Here is an 18,657-nt window from a genome sequence, read left to right as displayed (position 1 = left end):
GCAGCTTCTTTCTTTCCTGCCTTTGACTTCCCCTCCGTGGAGTTAACCTAAGTCCTCAAGGGCTCAGGCAGTGTAAAAGCAAGTCACTTCCTGGGACATGAGCATCTCAGTTAATTCCTTTGGACTTCCATTTAAAATTTTTACAGGTTTTTAGCTTTCGTTTAACAGTAATTTGTGATCAAGATTAAATTTAAGTTTATTTTATTTTTAGTGACATTTTCACAACTAGTTTGAACTTAGGTCTCCTGCTGGAGAAATATTTACAAAGAATTAACATCAAATTGCATGGTATAAATGCCATGCCATTCAACTATGTAAATAGCAGCCATGATGTTTAATTGAAAGTAAAACACTGGTAAAATGTAAACATCATTTTTGTTCCAGTTGCAATAATGTAGGCTTCAATGGCACAAATGAACGCAGTAACTGATGGTGGAAGTTAGAGTTTGTAACAGGGTCCAATAACTCTCGTGTGTCTGGAAACCCTTTTAGTAATTGCTGTGCTCTTCCATGCTGTTCAATCCACTTCTCAAAACACACTCATTTCTTGTCACAAAGATTGGCTGTTTGAAAACTCCTAGGCTGGCGCTTCAATATATAATTCAGTGCACCTTCAGGCATTGGATTCCTGCGCTCATTAATCTATTTCCTGGGTGTAAATTAGATGTCTCTCTAAATTGCTTTATTCTCTCAGGCCACTAAAAGTACACGTGACACCCCATGGCATCAAATTATGCTTATCTATTTCCGTAGCTGTAACTTTGCATTGCATAGTGCACCCTCTGCAAAACTTTCACAGGTCATATCTTGACCAGTATAATATGGAAGTATTAACTGCATACTTGGTTGTGGTATAAGGAATGTATAATTAAATTGGGGACAGTTTTCTAAATATATCTTTTCTTGGAAAGGGGTCCTTTATTCCAGATGTATGGGCTGTAATATGTAGGATGAAATTGTAATATATTTAGATCCCAACTTCCGTGTAAGCAGAAGATTATTTCAATGATCCCAATGATTACACAATTTGTCTTTAAATTACATTAATAATGAGCTTCCATTACTTTTCTTGAAAACCCGTAGTCAGAAAACAATAACTTACTAGGAAGGGCACAGATCTAAAACCAGACTTCTTATGTTAGCTGTGAAATCTTTGACAAGTTACTTTTCCACCACTTGGCTTTCTCATCAATGAAATGGACCTGAAAACAATGCCTAGTTCATTGGGCTATTGTAAATTAAATGCAGTAACATATGTCCAGTGATGAGAACAGTGCTTGCCATAGTTAATGTTACCTATATGTGATTATTATTCATTTAATTAATTAATATTTATTAAGCATTTAATGTTTTATCATCTACTAATATACATTGCCTTTCTACAATACTATTATCTTTTACAGAAAACAATTCTGTAGGAAAGTAAACCTGATTACAAGTTCTCACTGTTATTTCTCCACAGTGAAGAATTAGAATCTGATGAAAATGTGCTCAGATGTAGCAAAATTTTTAGTATAAACATTTAAAAAAATTTAAAAAGCAGTATCTGGACTTTGGTAAGCACATATGCAAAGAAGTATTAGTTTGACCATTTTGAGGTGGAAATGAATATTTATTGGAATAAGAATATTTCAAAATGTATTACTGTGTTTAAAAATAGATTATAACACAGCAGGCACAGAATGTTTCCACTTTTTAGTAAAAAAAGTAATGCCTATGGATGCACAAATAATATTCTGACCTTTAAAAAGTTGATTTTATTGTGCTCAGATGGTAAAAATATCACCACGTGTAAAGTTCTATGTCAAATTGCATTTTTGTCCTTATTTACTGAAATGTTTATATGCAAATAATACTTTTATAATTTATGTCTTATACAAAGCAATTGAAACTTTAAATTTATGGGAATAACCGAAGGTAAAAAAGTGAAAAAGCTCAAATGTTGCAATTCAATTTAATATACTGTATTCTTTTTTGTTGAGAAATGGCCAGATCTTGTTTTCTGGCTTAAGGGTCACAGATCCCAAGATAGATTGTTTTGTTCCCTGTTGTAGCCATGTCTCTCCCTATGACTGGAGTTAAGTAAAACCCAGGAATTATTTTATGACTTTCCTTATTGCAGCAAAGACACTGGTGTGAGGCATATCTACTTTGTTTTCCATCCAAGGCATTTCATTTCTGAAGCTTAGAGTGGACTTTGTCAGAAATAGAAAATTATTTCCCCAATTCAAAGGTTTTCTAAAGAACAAATGAAACTAGCACATTTATAGGACAGATCCTCCTTCTCTCTTCCCTGAGATGTCCGTGTAATTTAGATTTGGGCCATCAGCCACCGTCTTTTTGGACTTTGAATCTAGAGGAAGGAATTAGGGGTAGTGGTTGGATGGAGCGCCTTGTGTTGCAATGGAATTGGGCTGTCAGCTCCCAGCTCTGGGGGACCCCTGGGTTCCAAACTGTTTTTCCAGCCTGGTCCCTCAGCCTCTCATCATTTCTGCAAGCCTCCATGTATCTCCATTCAATGCTCTTTCCACCTTTTGTTTTCTTATGATAAACAGAGATTTCTATCGCTTGCATCCTTTTACTCTGAAATTACCAAGGTGACCGATAGGAACCAGTCTTAGGGTGATGTAACCTTTAAATAATATTTTATTTGAAACTATTCTAATAGCTACTGGAAGCTGTATCAATTGTATGCTTCTATAGGATCTAATAAATAAAATTTGCCCAAATGTATTTGCTTTTGGCAGTCATCTCTAAATCAACCAGTGATGGCACATACGGTAACTCGATTCTGTATTTTCAGAATTTGTGCTGCCATTTGGGAATTTGAACTTTGACATTATTGGAATGAGCAATTCTAATGTTTTGGGAAGGTGGGGAAAGGTAAATCAACAGGCATGTAATTGGTTTCAATACTGTGCTTTTCAAAAGTGAAATGTTTGCAATGGTGTTATTAGCTGAGATACTGTAGATAGTTTTACATGTCGGGAACAATTAACACGTGTCCTGTGGGTCTGATTACTAGCATTAAGGAAGTTCTGCTCTGTGTAAACCCCAAAGCAAAGCCTCCAGGAAAGTTAAAGGTCCCTGTTCTACCATTAAAATGGGAAAGTAATGTGCCCTTTTTTGATTGACTATAAACTTTGACTTGTGGGACTTTGTTCTCCAAGGTGAAAACAAACATGAGTACAACACAAGTTGTTTTCCTTAAAAATTCAACCGTTAGCAGAAACCATTTATCAGAAAATTTCTTAAAATAAAACTAAATCAGTATTGCTTGTGGCTAGCACAGGAAAAAAGCAAGTTACAAAGCCAAAGTGGCTATTTTCCTATAAAATACAGCACAGAAGAAATTTTGTATGTTTAGGACATTGCCCAGAAGACTGATAAATTTGATATTTGATATGTGAAACCGTTGGAGGCATTGCATGAAAAGTTGTAATTATAAAAGATTTTAGGAGTAATTAAATGATTGAACGTAAATTTATGAGATGTCCTGGTTTTTATGTGTCATAGATCCTTGAAATACAAAAGTAAATAGGTGAGATTCACACAAACACTGTAAATTAAATGTATTGCTAGTGACGTAGAGTAGTATTCAGATACTCCATTACATGTGAGTAGAAGGAGAGTCGTAAACCTGGCCTTCTTCTCCCAGCTTCTTTCGTGACAGCAAGTAACCTGAGGCCCAGTTTCCTCCCATGAAAAGTGAAAAGCATGGATGACAGGAGCTCAGTCTTTCTATTAGCTATGGGAAACTCCACGATCCTAAAGTTAATCTCTTAACATATTTCATCTTATTATTTATTTATTTATATCTTTTTCCTCACTTCATGGACTCGGGCCACAAATATGTTTAATCTTTTGTGTAGTCGTCTATGTTTTTCTTTTCTCAAGATGGAGGAGAAAAGGAACAGAAAGAAGTGTGATGTCAAAGTAGACAGGATAATTCAAAGTGTCCAGCCTCTGAGTGGATTTAGGAAGGCAGAAACCCCCTCCTCTATGTCCTCCCAGTCCGCAAAAGACAGGAGGGAGCATTGTTCCTCTAGCAACTATCACCCAAGGCAAACAGTGAGTTTCTTCATACCACAGGGAAATCCTGGTGTCAAAATGGAAAGTGCTCGGTTAAAGAGGGAGTTTCTTCCTCTGTCACAAAAAGCCTTGTGGCTCTGAACAAATTCTGTAGCTTCAGTAGACCTGTTATCTTTCAAAGTAGGGGGACGGCTTTCCAGCTCTTTTTTTCATCCAAAGAAGCTGTGTTTTGGGTATAATGACCTAATTTACCTAGTATTTTGAGGTTAAATTTTCTTTAATTTGCCCAAAATATTATCATTCCAAGTTAAAATAGAGACAGCTCCAAAATCGAGACCAAGTTTCTCATTTTAAACTCCCACAGGCCAGTGCTGAATCTTCTCTCCAAGAAAGGAAGGCAAAGAGCTAGGTACATGGTCAGGCAAACTGTAAAGCTGTGGGAAGATAGAGAGATTAGCTATTTTTCTACCAAAGGCAAGAAAGTTGTAAGAGGAAAGTGAAGGGGGGAAAAAAATAGAGGCACAAGGGAAGAAGTGGGGGAGGAAGAAGGAAATAGAATAAGGGCAGCCCCTCCTGGCGGGCCGTCTTTGAAGTGAGGCCAGAACTACCGCAAAGGATTGTGGGAGACGAGGTCAAGAGAAAAAGTAGATGGAGACCCTTTGCTCGAAGGTTAATAGTTATGTGTCAGAAGTGTTTTATCAGAGTAAAATGCACTGTGCATTTTTAGATACTTTTTAGAGGAGTAAACCAATTCTATGGAAGTTTCCCAAGGTCCTTAGGAAAGAGGAGTTCCATGGTTTATAACCTAAAAAAAGAAAAAAATAATAAAAGATATTCTGTAATTACAGAATCTGTTTTAATTTGCAATAACAACAAACTATGGAAGAGGCCTGGTATTTCTTATTTAAAGTAAGTTCAAAACAAACTAGTTTTGTTTTTACTTTGGAGTGCAAGGGGTGGGCGAGTGAAGCCGCTGATCGTGATCTAGAGAGCCTGTTAATTGCTCACCAGCATCTGCTCTGTTTCTACAAGTTCTGTACCGTACAGCACTGTAAATTATGAATGAGAAAGATGATCTTTGTTCTTCTTAGGACTTCTGACTCCTAAGCCATGCTAGACAAAGGTCATAGCTGAGGTGAATTGAAGTTAGCTCTGGCAAAACGCATCTTGTTGTTCAGATAGCTGAAGAGATGGTTGTGCCAAATTAGCAAAGGTTACTGTGGAAACATTAAGAAGTTTACCAAATGTGTAGGAGACAGTAGCTTAAGAGGCATTTCCTTGAATGAGTTATCCAAAGGGCTTCAAATCATAAGTTGCAGGGAGATAGTTTTTTGTTTTGTTTTGTTTTTAAAATAAGAACACCAAACATGTTCCTTTGTGTTTGGCAGATTTCTTTGTGTGAAAGTGATGTGGTTGAGTTTTTATTTGTGTAGCGCTCCTGGAACATGCTGTCATGCAGCCACTCAGATGATTAAGAGAGTTCGCAGGAAACCTCCACCTCTGACTGTTTAATTTACCAGGACTTTTAAAAGCAAGGCTGATAAAATTCATAAATTTATCACATCTCTAGCAGTTGATGACACTCATCAAGTCTGTTTCTGAAACTCTTTGGTTCTGTGCTTTTGTAAAGCCAGGTCACTGATGACAAACCTAATGCAGAATGATCAAGTCATAACTAACTTTTAAATGTTTCCTTGAAGGTTAAGACCAGAGGATCTGAATAAAAAAGTAGCAGGATCCTTGCTCTGATCTTTCCTGACATTTCCCAAATCCACAAGGCAGAGGGCATGGTGCAGGGGCTGGAGAGTAAACTGTTCCATACTCAGCCCTCACTGAGGAGCAATGGCAAGCTAGTTTTTGCTAGCAGGTAAAGAAATAAACACACATACATAACGGGACTACTATTTGATTTGCCTGTGAGTTTATTTTTAGTAAGCTTATCGAAAACATGTGTCTTCAAAGAGTATTTAAGAGCACAGGATAATAAATAATCATATAATCACAAAACACTGAGATGCAAATTTCTTTTGTTTGATGCATTTTTTAAAAAAGTGCTCTCATTCTTCTAGCGTTTCCCAGTACAGTTGTTATGCAACAACTGATTTAATTCCTTTTAGGGTCATGAAGATGGTTGGAAGCCTGTTTAAGATTATGTTGCCTCCTCTTTTAATTGTTGGTCAACATTTTCAAATAGAATGAGCTATATTATGTGCCTGATGACAAGCAAACTGCATGTTTCTTATAGAATGGCTGGTTAGTTGTGTTTGTAAAACCAAATATCATTCTCTGAACAGCAGGTCAGGTAATGCTAGCCTTAGTTAATAGCTGTAGGTACCTTGAGTACTTCTCAAATCAATAATGACAGAGGTAGCCTGATAGCAATTTATGAACCACAGTCCTCTTGGGAAACATATTTCAAACCATAACTTCATCTAAACTGTTTATCGGCTAAGCTTGCTCAAATGTATGAAGTGTCAAAAAGTTTCTTTGACATTAGGCTTGTTATTGTCTTTTGATTTATGCACTTAAGCAAAATGTAGTAAATAAAAAGATCGTTTGGTGGTTTGGTATTTTAAGGAAATGATTAGAAACATTTGCCAATGTTATTCATTTTGTACAGTTTTTTTTCTTTCCAAATTACAAAAAAAGTGTTTCAATTCAGTGAATGACTTCACCATAACAGAATCTTAAATGATTATTATAGTAAGTGGAAATGCCGATGAAGTTACTATGAAATATTTTAAAAACTGTGAAGTAAATATGTAATGCTCATATATAAAGCCTTTGTCTCTTTCCTTTAATTTTTGTATGCCTGAGAGTTTACAAAATATCCCATTAATAATCTAAGGTATTTATGGTTGTGAATTCACCTTATTAAAAACGTGGCCATCATATCTTAGTTGGTTTTTACAGAAACTTCTATATGAAAAATACAAAGGACAGTTCCCTTTGAAAGCATCCTTACAGAAAATTCTTGGGTTTAGACAAAACATTTTGATTTGCTTAGAAATGAAAATATTGACTTTCCAGATTTCTTGATGATGAAATATTCTAGAGGTACCAAATGCATCAAAAGTCAAACTTTAAGACAAATCTATATATTTCTTTTTTTATGGAGATAGAGTCGCACTCTGTCACTCAAGTTGGAGTGCAATGGTGCTGTCTCATCTCACTGCAATCTCTGCCTTCCAGGTTTAAGCCATTCTCTCGCTTCAGCCTCCTGATTAGCTGGGACTACAGGCGCATGCCACCATGCCCAGCTAATTTTTTCATTTTTAGTAGTGACGGCGTTTCGCTATGTTGGTCAGGCTCATCTCGAACTCCTGACCTTGTGATCCGCACGCCTCGGTCTCCCAAAGTACTAGGATTACAGGCATGAGCCACTGTGCCGGGCCAAGGCAAATCTTTTAAACAAGATTTCATTTCAATATTGTAGTTCACGATTTTACATTTCATTACAATTTGAAGCTTTTCATTCTTATAATTACTTAACTGCATTTTTGTATTTGGCAACTCTAGGCAATTGTATATATAATAGTTGGCCAAGGATTCCAAAGAACTGCATTATGAGTTTTCAAAAGCTTATTTAAAAAATAAAACTGATAAAAATGAAATTCACTTGCACATTGTAGGCAAACAAAAAACCTAATAGAGACAGACACATTTTAATGCAAGAGTTGCTTATATAAAGCTTTATGTGTCTAATATATCTTTTTCTGACTGCTTAACTACTAGTTGATGGGTACTATGAAAAAGTCACAGATATAAAAGAAAAAATGAGTTCACAGATATCTAGACCAGAATTGTTAACTTAGTGGATCTGTTTCCTTGAAAACAGGATATAGTGAATCTGCATATATTTAATGGAAAGTGGTTGCATTTACCGGAGAGTTAGGAGAAATGACTTCTTAATGGAGCCAGAAGTTCTGATCTGCTATCCTTCAAAGAAAGACTGTTTCCTAGGCTGGCCAAAATTCCTATGGAGCAACCTATGCTTATTGATAAGTTATCGGATTCCTCTCCGGAATCAGCTGGTCAGGAAGGATACAGAGGGGAGGAAGGGGAAGGGAGAGGAGATTCCGATAGTGGCCCCATCTGGTTGCCAAGGTAGGAGGGGGTGGAGAGTTGAGAAAGGAAGAGTAAGAGAGGTAAAGGGAAAGAGAACGGGAAAGAAGAGAAAAAGTCAAGAAGAAACAAAGCAGAGACCAAGCAGGGTGATGATAGCCACATAGAAAATTCGTTCTTGTAAATGGAACCGCATTCCAGATCTCCAGGCTCATTAGAATGGAGGATTGCTCACCTGGATTGCATGAACTTCTCAAGTCTCTGAACCCACTGAAATTGTATACATATTTTGTGAGTATGTGTACATGCATTTCCCACCCCTGGGGAAAGTGTACTTTGCTTTGATCTGATTCTCCAAGAGGTCCAAGACTCAATAAAATTTAAGAATTACTACTTTAGTGGGATTACACACAAATTTTAAAGACAAATATCTTTAAAGGAGTCATCGAATACTTAGGATTGACTGTACATAGTCCAGGAATGTAATCATCTAGTATTAAGTTTATGTTCTGGGAAGAGTATCCATTCCTTCAGACATGTAGAATGACAGCTGTTCATTGAAATGCTATTAAAAAATATTTTTTTGAGGTAAGGTCTCACTCTGTCACCCAGGCTGGAGTGCAGTGCTGTGATGAGGCTTACTGCAGCCTCTACCTCCTGTGCTCAAGCAATCCTCCCACCTCAGCCTCCTGAGTAGCTGGGACTATAGGCACATGCCACTATGCCAGGCTAAATTTTGTAGAGACAGGGTTTCACCATGTTGACTAGGCTGGGACTACAGGAGTGAACCACTGCCCTGGCCTTCAGTCAAATATTATTGATTGACCATTTGCACCAAGTCAGTATTTTTCTCATTGAGGGCCCTGAGAGTGTGGAGAAACAGTGTGGTACAGGGGAAAGGGCATTAATTTGGAGCCAGATAGTTCTGGGACTCAGGTACTATATGGAATTCGAACTAACGGTGTGAACCAGGAAGGTGAAGTGGTCTCCTTGACTCTGTATCCTCTTCTGTAAATGAAGAGGATGCTCGTTACTTCCCAGGGCTGTTGTAGACATGAAAAGAAATGCAATACTAGCCTATGTTTATTAGACACTCACTACCTTTCATTCAGTATTATATATGTTTTCTATGCTTTATGTAATTTCATCTTCTCAACAATTTTATGAGATTGGTGTTGTGTTTATTTCTATTTTACAGATGGGGAAATTGAGACAGAGAAATCAAGACATTTGCTGCAGGTCGTGCAGGCTATGAATGGAGCTGGAATGTGAACGCAGGACATGTGACTGCAGAGCCCATGTTCTTGAACTCTCAGGAAGACAGCAGCAACGCTCCTGGTGCAGTAGCTGCTTAGCTGGAGTGGCTGACAAGGTTGGGAAAGGGTCCTGTTCCTCCAAAGAATGACTGCCGAGACACTGTTTACACCGAAGCTGCCTCTATTCCTGAAATATGGATTGTTATTCTTTTCCCCTCCATGTTGAACATTACACTCTTCTGTTCTTTCCTATTCTCTTCTTCCCTTCCAGATGACTTCTAGGGTTTTTATGATTCTGTAATTCTAAGGAAGAAAGGATAAGAAAAGTTGTAATGTGAGTGTGCAAAAGAACCCTAATTTTCATCACCTACACATAGCTGTTTCCTAGATGTTTCAGCAAAAATTGTGACTTTCCGGATACCTGCTCACCTGGTTTTCTCCCTCCCTCCCTTCTCCCTTCCCCTCTTCCTCCTTTCCTCCCTTCCTCCCTCCCTCTGTTCCTTCCTTCCTTCCTTCCTTTCTTTTTTCTTTCTTTCTCTCTCTCTTCTTTCCCCTCCCTCCTTCCTTCCTATTTTCTTTCTTTCCTTTCCTTTTCCTTCCTTCCTTCCTTTCTTCTTTCTCTTTCTCTCTTTCACTCTCTCTCATTCTTTCTTTTCTCTTTTCCTTTTTACCCCAGATACCTGGTTTTCTATCAGAATGAGATCTAATGCTCAGAAGTATTATCCCAGCAAAATGGGATCCCACCTACTCAATACACCTTTACAAAACCCTAGAACTGTAAAAGTTTTTTTTTTTAATTTAGTCAACTTTCTATGGGCAATTACATAATGTGAGCAGGCATTATATGACTTGGTGCTTTACATTCAAATAAAGTTCAAAAATTTTCCTCTTTTGGAGAGTTTTCCTTTTTTTCCCAAGAGATCTGGGTAATACTGATGTGTTTAGTGTATTCAAATCCTAGAAAAGCACATATATAAAAATGTAGGTTTCTTTTTCTTTTAATCAAATCTCCTGTCTTTTTGTTTTTTTCTTAGTGCTATTCATCAGCAAAATGGCCAGGTCTGGCCTTAAGGGAATGTTATTCAAAGTTTGGGAGATTTGAAAAGATATGTCCCCATTGAAGTAGAGCCTTGTTTTTTCTTCTAGGAGAGAATGATTTCCAGGACGAGCAGGACACATATGGAAGGCCTTAGCTTATCTTTAGCGCCTTATACACCCGTTCTGGACTCCAGAAAGGCCAGTGAGAGGGATTAGACCTCGGAGATAGGATGTCAGTCCCTATGAAGGATGGCCTATAGCATTCGTTAATTTTTTTCTTTGGGTCACACATAAGAAACAATTTTCCAGCACTGATGAGTGTTACTAACAATCAGACAGGGTAGCATTTTGTTTTCCCTATGGCTGTGCTTAAAAAATAGGAAAGCTGTCTTTTCTCTCGAATGATTGAATGAGGCTCTGGGGAGGAAAAAGTGGATTGGCAGATGTCTTAAAGGAAGCTTCCCTTTCTAGGTACTGTTCTAAGGCTTAATACTACCACTCCCTGTATTAACCTAGTTCAGCTAAACAGTGATCTGAGTAATTTTATTTTTATTAAAGCTCAGATCAAAATGCCAGTCACACTGATTGAGAAAAAGCAATGGAATCTTTAATGTGAATGATTAAATTGATGAATTATTTCAGTCCCATTACCCTCACAGCATGAGTATCTGATCTGATAGGCCTCCTTGGAATTTTTTTGTTTGAGACAGAGTCTCCTTTTCTGTTTGAGACAGAGTCTTGCTCTGTTGCCCAGGCTGGAGTGCAGTGGCATGATCTTGGCTCATTACAACCTCTGCCTCCCTGTTTCAAGAGATTCTGGTGCTTCAGCCTCTTGAGTAGCTGGGATTACACATGTGCACCACCATGCCTGGCTAATTATTTCGTATCTTTAGTAGAGATGAAGTTTTGCCATGTCGACCAGGCTGTTCTCAAACTCCTGGCCTCAAGTGATCTTCCCACCTCAGCCTCCCAAACTGCTGGGATTACAGGCGTGAGCCGTTGTGCCCAGCTAGAATTCCGTAATAAAGCCCTCTATGTCTATTTCTTTTTCCAAATCTGATTTTCTTGCTTTCCAAACATCACCTTTTAAGAATCCAAGGATTTTTTTCAGGCACAGTGACTCATGTCTGTAGTCCCACTGCTTTGTGAGGCCAAGGTAGGAAGTTCATTTGAGGCCAGTAGCTCGAGACCAGGTGGGCAACATAATGAGACCTCGTCTCTACAAAATAAAAAATAAAAATAAAAGCCTGAGGAAATAACGGTGCCTCACTACGTTTCAAAGCTTTTGACCTTCGTGTCAGAAAATACATTATTTTTAGGAAAGGCACCTCAACCTTATTTACAAATGAGCTCTGATTGGTCAGGAGCAGCCTCAGTAAGGATAATAGGACTTCCCAGTATGACATACAGCATGATCAGCTCTTCTCCGAGCCTCCTGAAAGAAAAGGAATGAGGTTTCTTAACTCATTCTCCCCTAGCATCTTCTCCCACTCTCCTCCCTCCTTCTCAGCAGCTGTGTGCAGCAATGGGCTATGCAACTGGGCTGCACTGGTGCCTGGTGGAACTTTTAATTCCTCCCTGTCAGCACATTCCCTAGTCCACTTTCATAGTTCGGATAAGGACTGGATAAGCAGCTGAACCGCTGGGGACTTTTCCAAATGAAATGCAACCTCTAGACCTTTGAGGGTTTACCCAGTCTTCCTCACTACCCGAAGATGAGCTTGGAATGAATTTTCTCTTAATGGATTCTATTTGTGGGTAGAAGAGGTAATGACTCCCTTGCTCAGAGTCATGAGCATAACTTCAAATAAGGAAAAAGAACCATGCAGGAATGTGAGAATAGATGTGATCCTGAGGAAGGTGTGCCTGAGGAGGTGCTGGGAGGTTCTGATCGGCTGTTGAAGGGAGATACCGTATCTCACGTGACAGAAATGACCTCCTGACATCAGAGTTGTGTTTGAGTGGTAATTTAAAAAATAATACAGCTGACAAGGAAATATGGAAGGCATTACTTTGCAATACAGTGAAATGAATATACAGCATTCAAGAATAATTACCGGGTACTGATTAGCTGGAAGAAAGGCAATAAAACTTTAAAAATAGAATTTGTAGAAATAGCACAAGGTGGGACTATGCCTCCTGCTGGTTTGTTGCAAAGAATTCGTTTTTGGGAAAATCCTGTTGAATTGTATGACTTGTGAATCTGGCTCTAAAACTGTAAATAAGAATTGAAAGAGAACGATCTAAAAATACCAAGACATCTTTTAAAATTCCCATTTTTAGCACAGCTATTTTTCATTAAAATAAATTATTCAATCCCCCTTTTTTTGAGACAGAGTCTTGCTCTGTCACCCAGGCTAGGGTGCAGTGTTGTGATCTTGGCTCACTGCAATCTCCGCTTTCCAGGTTCCAGCAATTCACCTGCCTCAGGCTCCCGAGTAGCTGGGACTACAGACGTGTGCCACTACGTCCAGCTAATTTTTGTATTTTTAGTAGAGACAGGGTTTCACTATGTTGACCAGGCTGGTTTTGAGCTCCCAACTTTGTGATCTACCTGCCTCAGCCTCCCAAAGTGTTGGGGTTGCTGGTGTGAGCCACTGCACCCGGCTAAATCATTCCATTTCTGTTTATTGAGGTTACTGTTTTCACAGTAGGTCCAGGGCTCTGGTGAAGTCCAGGAGGTGCCCAGGCCCCTTCAGTGGTTCTGTTTCATGCCACGTGTTTTATTTAATAAGTGGTTGGGCTCCAGATATGCATGTAAACATGGTGCATCTCCAGGTATTGGTTTTGGTAATGCTGTAAACAAGGGGAGAATACATTAAAATTTGGCAATAATGCTCCTTTGCACTCAGTCTATTCTTTTAAGATGAAATGTGTTTCCTATAACAGAAAAATGTAACCACCATCTTCTTCAGCAGGAGGGAACATAGCTTGTACAATCAGTGAGGTTATCAACAGCTGGAGGATTTATCTGACCCTGAGGAAGGTTATGGTCTAGTGAGGAATGAATACAACACCTGTAGATGGTAGGCGAACTTGTTGCGTATGGTGGCATGAGGTAGGTGCCAAATGTGTAATACTCATGAGTGGTACTCCAGGAAGAGCAAATGGTTAGTAGGGCAGACAGGTGGATAAGCAATGGGACTTGGACCAAGGCTTGAACAGAAGGCAGAGTATTAAGAGGAGTAGGGAAAATGATTCTGGTGGTGGGGTAGATTTTATTTTTGTTTGCAATGATTAATCTCTGTCCTTTCCTATAAGAAGGTTATATACCCTTACTAGTTACAATGTAATTTATAATGCTTAGTTATAGCAGAAAAGTATTTAATTGGCTCATTCATGTTGAGCTTGCCTATGTGACTTGATCTGACCAATGAAATATGAGTGAATCCTGATATATGCCATATCAGAGTGGAAGCTTTAAATGTGCCTGCATGTTTTGCTTCTGCCCTCTCCATGAGTATAGTATGTCCCAGCTAGTGGCAGGTTCTGGAATGTGGATTTCAGAATACAGCAGTGCATAGCACAGAGTTGGAACCTGGACCAGGGCCCAAGCCCACTAAAAAGATACATACAACGTGAGTAAGAAATAAACACGTGTTGTTGTATCCATTGAGATTTTCAGGGCTGTGACTGCACCATGGCTGACTCATACAGGAGGGGAACACAACCTGAGCAAATATGTGGGGACAGAAAACTACATGTCTGAGAGACAGTAAAACAAGTATCTAATTTGGCCAAGGCTAGGGCTTTGTGTAGGAGAGGAACATAAACAAGAGGTTGTGTCTATTATGAAAGCCTTGAATAGCTGATTAAGAACATTGACCTTAATCTATAGGCAGTGGGAAAACACTGAGGACTTTTTAGCACACAGATGAAGGAACAAAGGGAGAATTTAAGAATATCTGTTCAATACCAGTGTTAGGACAAAGTTGATGGTGGGAAAGAAACCAGTTAGGAGCAGTGCGTTCTTTTTTTGTTGTTGTTTTTTGAGATGGAGTTTCACTCTTGTTTCCCAGGCTGATGGTGTGATCTCAGCTCACTGCAACCTCTGCCTCCCAGGTTCAAGCAATTCTCCTGCCTCAGCCTCCTGAGTAGCTGAGATTACAGGCATGTGCCACCACGCCTGGCTAATTTTGTGGTTTTAGTAAAGATGGGGTTTCTCCTCCATGTTGATCATGCTGGTCTTGAACACTTGATCTCAGGTGATCCACCCATCTTGGCCTTTCAAAGTGCTGGGATGACAGACGTGAGCCACTGCACTTGGCCAGGAGCAGTGTGAAGGAGCAGAGTGTTCTTAAGCATGTGCTTTAAATGTTTCCAATAGGAAGTGATCATTTTGTCAGAAGAGACTAGATTTTGATATGTATCATATATAAACATATAATGGAAAAAAATCTAACAGGAAAAATAACTTTAAAATAAAACATTCGATATGACCATGGTAACATAAATGTTTCCCTAGGACAGGGGAACAGAATAAATGGGCCATGATTTGCTGACACCTTCCCAAGTGGGCTTTTTATATAACATCATGAACCACCTGAGCCAGAGCCTTCAAAGCTGTTATAATTCAGGTGTGTTTATCTCTTTGAACACAGATTCCAACTTACATGCAATCTTTCCCTTTGGTGTGAAGATCCATTGCTAGTGTTCATCTCATTGTGGCATAAATCCTGTGAAATCATATAGGGGAAGAGAAGTACTTAAAGCCCAGCAAACTTGTAGACTTGTGGTTAGTCTGTAATTGTTGAATGCAACATCTGTAAAACTTCATCATGAGAGACCTTTGCCACACACATGAACAAGGACGGAAATTGACATGAAAGCAGGCTATCTGGTGTTCCATAATAATATAATGTTTACCTGCTTTCTACGTCATTCAATACTTTACCTGCTTTGGGTCCAACCCTGAATGTCTTTCATCTAAGCAGGACAATTACTTTACATGGATTCTAGGAACTGTCTTGCATTTTCTAGATAATGTATTATTAGACTGTCTTGCATTTTTCTACATAATGTGTCACCTTGATACTGTATCATTTCTAGATAATGTATCATTAGTTCATTGAGGGCAGAGAATAGAGGCTCATGTCAACAATACCATACAGATACAGCCAAGGTCATCTCAAGGTTACAGTTTTCATCTGTGTTGAGATATGAATCTATTCCAGTTCTAATTCCTTAATAGAGTTGCCTTTATTTCAGTGAAACTTTTTATTTTATTTTATTTTTAGATGGACTCTGGTTTTGTTGCCAGGCTGGAGTGCAGTGGCATGATCTTGGCTCACCACAACCTCCACCTCCCCGGTTCAAGTGATTCTCCTGCCTCAGCCTCCCAAGTAGCTGGGACTACAGGCACGCACCACCACCTCTAGCTAATTTTTATGTTTTTAGTAGAGACAGGGTTTCAACATGTTGGCCAGGATAGTCTCGATCTCTTGACCTTGTGATCCATCTGCCTCAGCCTCCCAAAGTGCTGGGATTACCATCCTGATCACAGTGCCTGCCTCCAGGCTCATGAAATCCAGCATGTTACTGCTGTTATGAATGTCTCTGCTTTGTAAGCGACATGTTTAATGAATTGGGAGTATCTATGCACATTGAATTCACTTAAAAAGGAAAAAATACCCTTTAACAGCTATAGCTACAGAAATTCAATTTAGTTTATTTAGGAGGAAATGAGAGACTTAAATTGTAGGTGTGAAATCTTACAATCTTTCAGCATGATTTGGTTTGGGGGATGGTTGGAACTTCACAGAATTGCCTCAGCCAAAATAATTTTTGTGAGTACATTCCCAAGCTCACGATCATGTTTTGGTAAGAAAAATCCCTTTCTCCACAAGTTCTCAGGTCCCATTCATTGGCCCTTGCCCTCAATTCTGGAACCTATGTTAGGCTGTTATGTGGCTGAGTTCTTGGTGATATGTTTTCAATTTGAGTCAACTTGATGAGAGAAAAATTACTAAAAAGTGGGAATGAGCTGTGAGGTGAACAGGGTTTTCCTATCAAAGTGAAGGTATTTTAAAAAGCATTTATTATTTCAAACTCAAACATTTATAGAAAGCCATGAGTGTGAAGTGTATGATTACCAGTTGCGGCTTGCCACATTGAAAATTTCAAGTTCATAGAAAATATTTACTGTGGCTCTGGCTTGCAAGCAGTTTGTTCCAAATAACAATTTGGTCCAGAAGGCATGTCAGCTAAAAAATAGTTTACTAATATAGTAGTAACAGGCAATTAGGATTCATAAACGTTGCCATGTCTGAGACATGATTTAGGGTCTTAGATGGAAAGAGTTCCGTTATTAAGCGAACAGAATTTAAATGCCGTATCTGTCTAGGTGTCATGCATGTCAGAAGTGAGAAAACTACTCCTTCATTTTCCATTTTTATGAGCTCTTATGTAACACAGTTGTTTTTTTTTGTGTTGAAAGTGATGAATATGGTTCTTGGCACAATTGTTCCAAGTAAAGAAGTATTTAACTTACAAGGGAAAAACATCTGCCTTTGACCATGGATTAAAGAGATGTTATAGGATGAAGTTTACTTCCTAAGGAAAGATTGGCTTTGTGTGTCACTTTCTGAAAATTTGTTTGGGACATATAAAATTATTTTGTATAAATTCTAGAGGTCTGAGGAAAATGTACTTAATCACATTAGGTGAGAATATTTCTTTTGGTGTGAATTGAGGAGTTATCAAGGTTCTGATTTTTTTTTTCTCACTTATTTGCTCTGGGGCTCATCTCACTACAATGCATTCGTGAACCATTGAATAAAAAGCAGGCTGCAACAGTATTTATTATATATGATCCTACATACACATAAAATCGTGTGTGTGTGTGTGTGTGTGTGCGTGCACACATGTGTATAAAAAGAGCTACGTTTTTAAAGTTGTTAATAGTTAATTCTGGGTGGTGGATTTTAAGTGATTGTTATTTTCTTTGTATGTTTTTTTTAAACAGTACATAATTTTCTTTTGTTGTTATGAAAGGTATAATACACTTGAAAGAGGACATATATACAGTTTAAATAATAATAAAATAGTGACTACCCACTGCTTAGCTGAACAAAGTAACATATTACTCTGTTGTAGAAGGCAAGCTCTGCTTCTGCCTCTGCCTCTGTCATAGAGATAGCTGCTTGCTTGAATTTTGTGCCAGTCACACCTTTGCTTTCTTATATAGTTTAGCCAGCTGTGAATGTAACCATAAACCATAAATTATTTTATTTTGATTGCTTTTGAACTTTAAATAAATGAAATTATACTAGATATATTCTGTGACTTTTCCTTTTTTTTCTTCCTTCTTATGTTTTGGAGATTCATCCATGATGACATGTGTATCTGATTTTTTTCTTTGAACATAAAAAGATTTCAGTCACACACATACAAATCATTCAAGTTACAGTCATTTTGAAAGAAAAACCTCATATGTACATTTAAAAATACGTGCTGAAACAGTGCAGAAATAGCCATGTTTTTGTGAATGAAAAAAATTGTAATCCTTTCTTATGTGTCCACATATGGATGGTATAACAGCTGCCTTCAGAATATTATTTTTAGGGTTTTCTGGCTGCACCAATAATAGAGACATACCTCCCTTTTCTGCCCCTGCCATTCAACAACTGTGTCTGAAATTCAACCATTAGCTATTTTTTCCTGAGGATTTTAGGAACTTTCTTCCAAAAGAAAAATTGTTTCATGCGGCGATTCCACATGAACTAGTTTACCAGTGATCAGCTTTAGACTTTGAAAGCGAAAGAGCGCATCTTGAGCAGCAGAGGAAGGGGACAGCTTTAGACCTTGAGATGTTTGGAAAACAAGCTTCACTGTGGCACCCAAATGGGGACTCAGAATAAACAAGGTATGGAATCAGTCTTAGTGTTCATCCGCATACACAGTGAAATACTATTCAGCCATGACCTGTTGCTGACATTTGCAGCAACATGCATGAATGTGAAGGCCCTTAAATTAGGTGAAATAAGCCAGGCTCAGAAAGACAAATAACCGCATGATCCTACTGATAGGTGGAATCCAAAAAAGTTGAACCCATAGAGGCAGAGAGTTGAAATGGTGGCCAGGGCCCTGTAAGGGTGGGGGAAACAGTGTTGTTGGTCAAAAGATAAAACATTTCAGTTAGAAAGAAAGAATTCAAGAGGTCTATTTACCAGGTGGTGACCACAGGTAATAATAACGTATTGCGTATTTGAAAATTGCCAGGAGTTTTTAAGTGTTCTCACCATGGATAAATATGTGAAGTAACATG

At 38.4% G+C, this 18,657-nt stretch overlaps 1 long non-coding RNA gene across 1 annotated transcript in view; it reads left to right on the top strand.

The window, feature by feature from the left end:
* LOC103791753 (uncharacterized) overlaps nt 1-13,228 on the top strand; it is a 42,730-nt gene extending 29,502 nt beyond the window's left edge. Inside the window, exon 5 of the long non-coding RNA XR_013532806.1 lies at nt 9,296-13,228. This is a non-coding gene — a long non-coding RNA (uncharacterized LOC103791753). The remainder of the gene's footprint in view (nt 1-9,295) is intronic.
* The last annotated feature ends 5,429 nt before the right edge of the window (nt 13,229-18,657 follow it).

The sequence above is a fragment of the Callithrix jacchus genome, chromosome 3, assembly GCF_049354715.1.
Source record: "Callithrix jacchus isolate 240 chromosome 3, calJac240_pri, whole genome shotgun sequence".
Lineage (NCBI taxonomy): Eukaryota > Metazoa > Chordata > Mammalia > Primates > Cebidae > Callithrix > Callithrix jacchus.
This window is presented reverse-complemented; position numbering and strand designations above follow the sequence as displayed.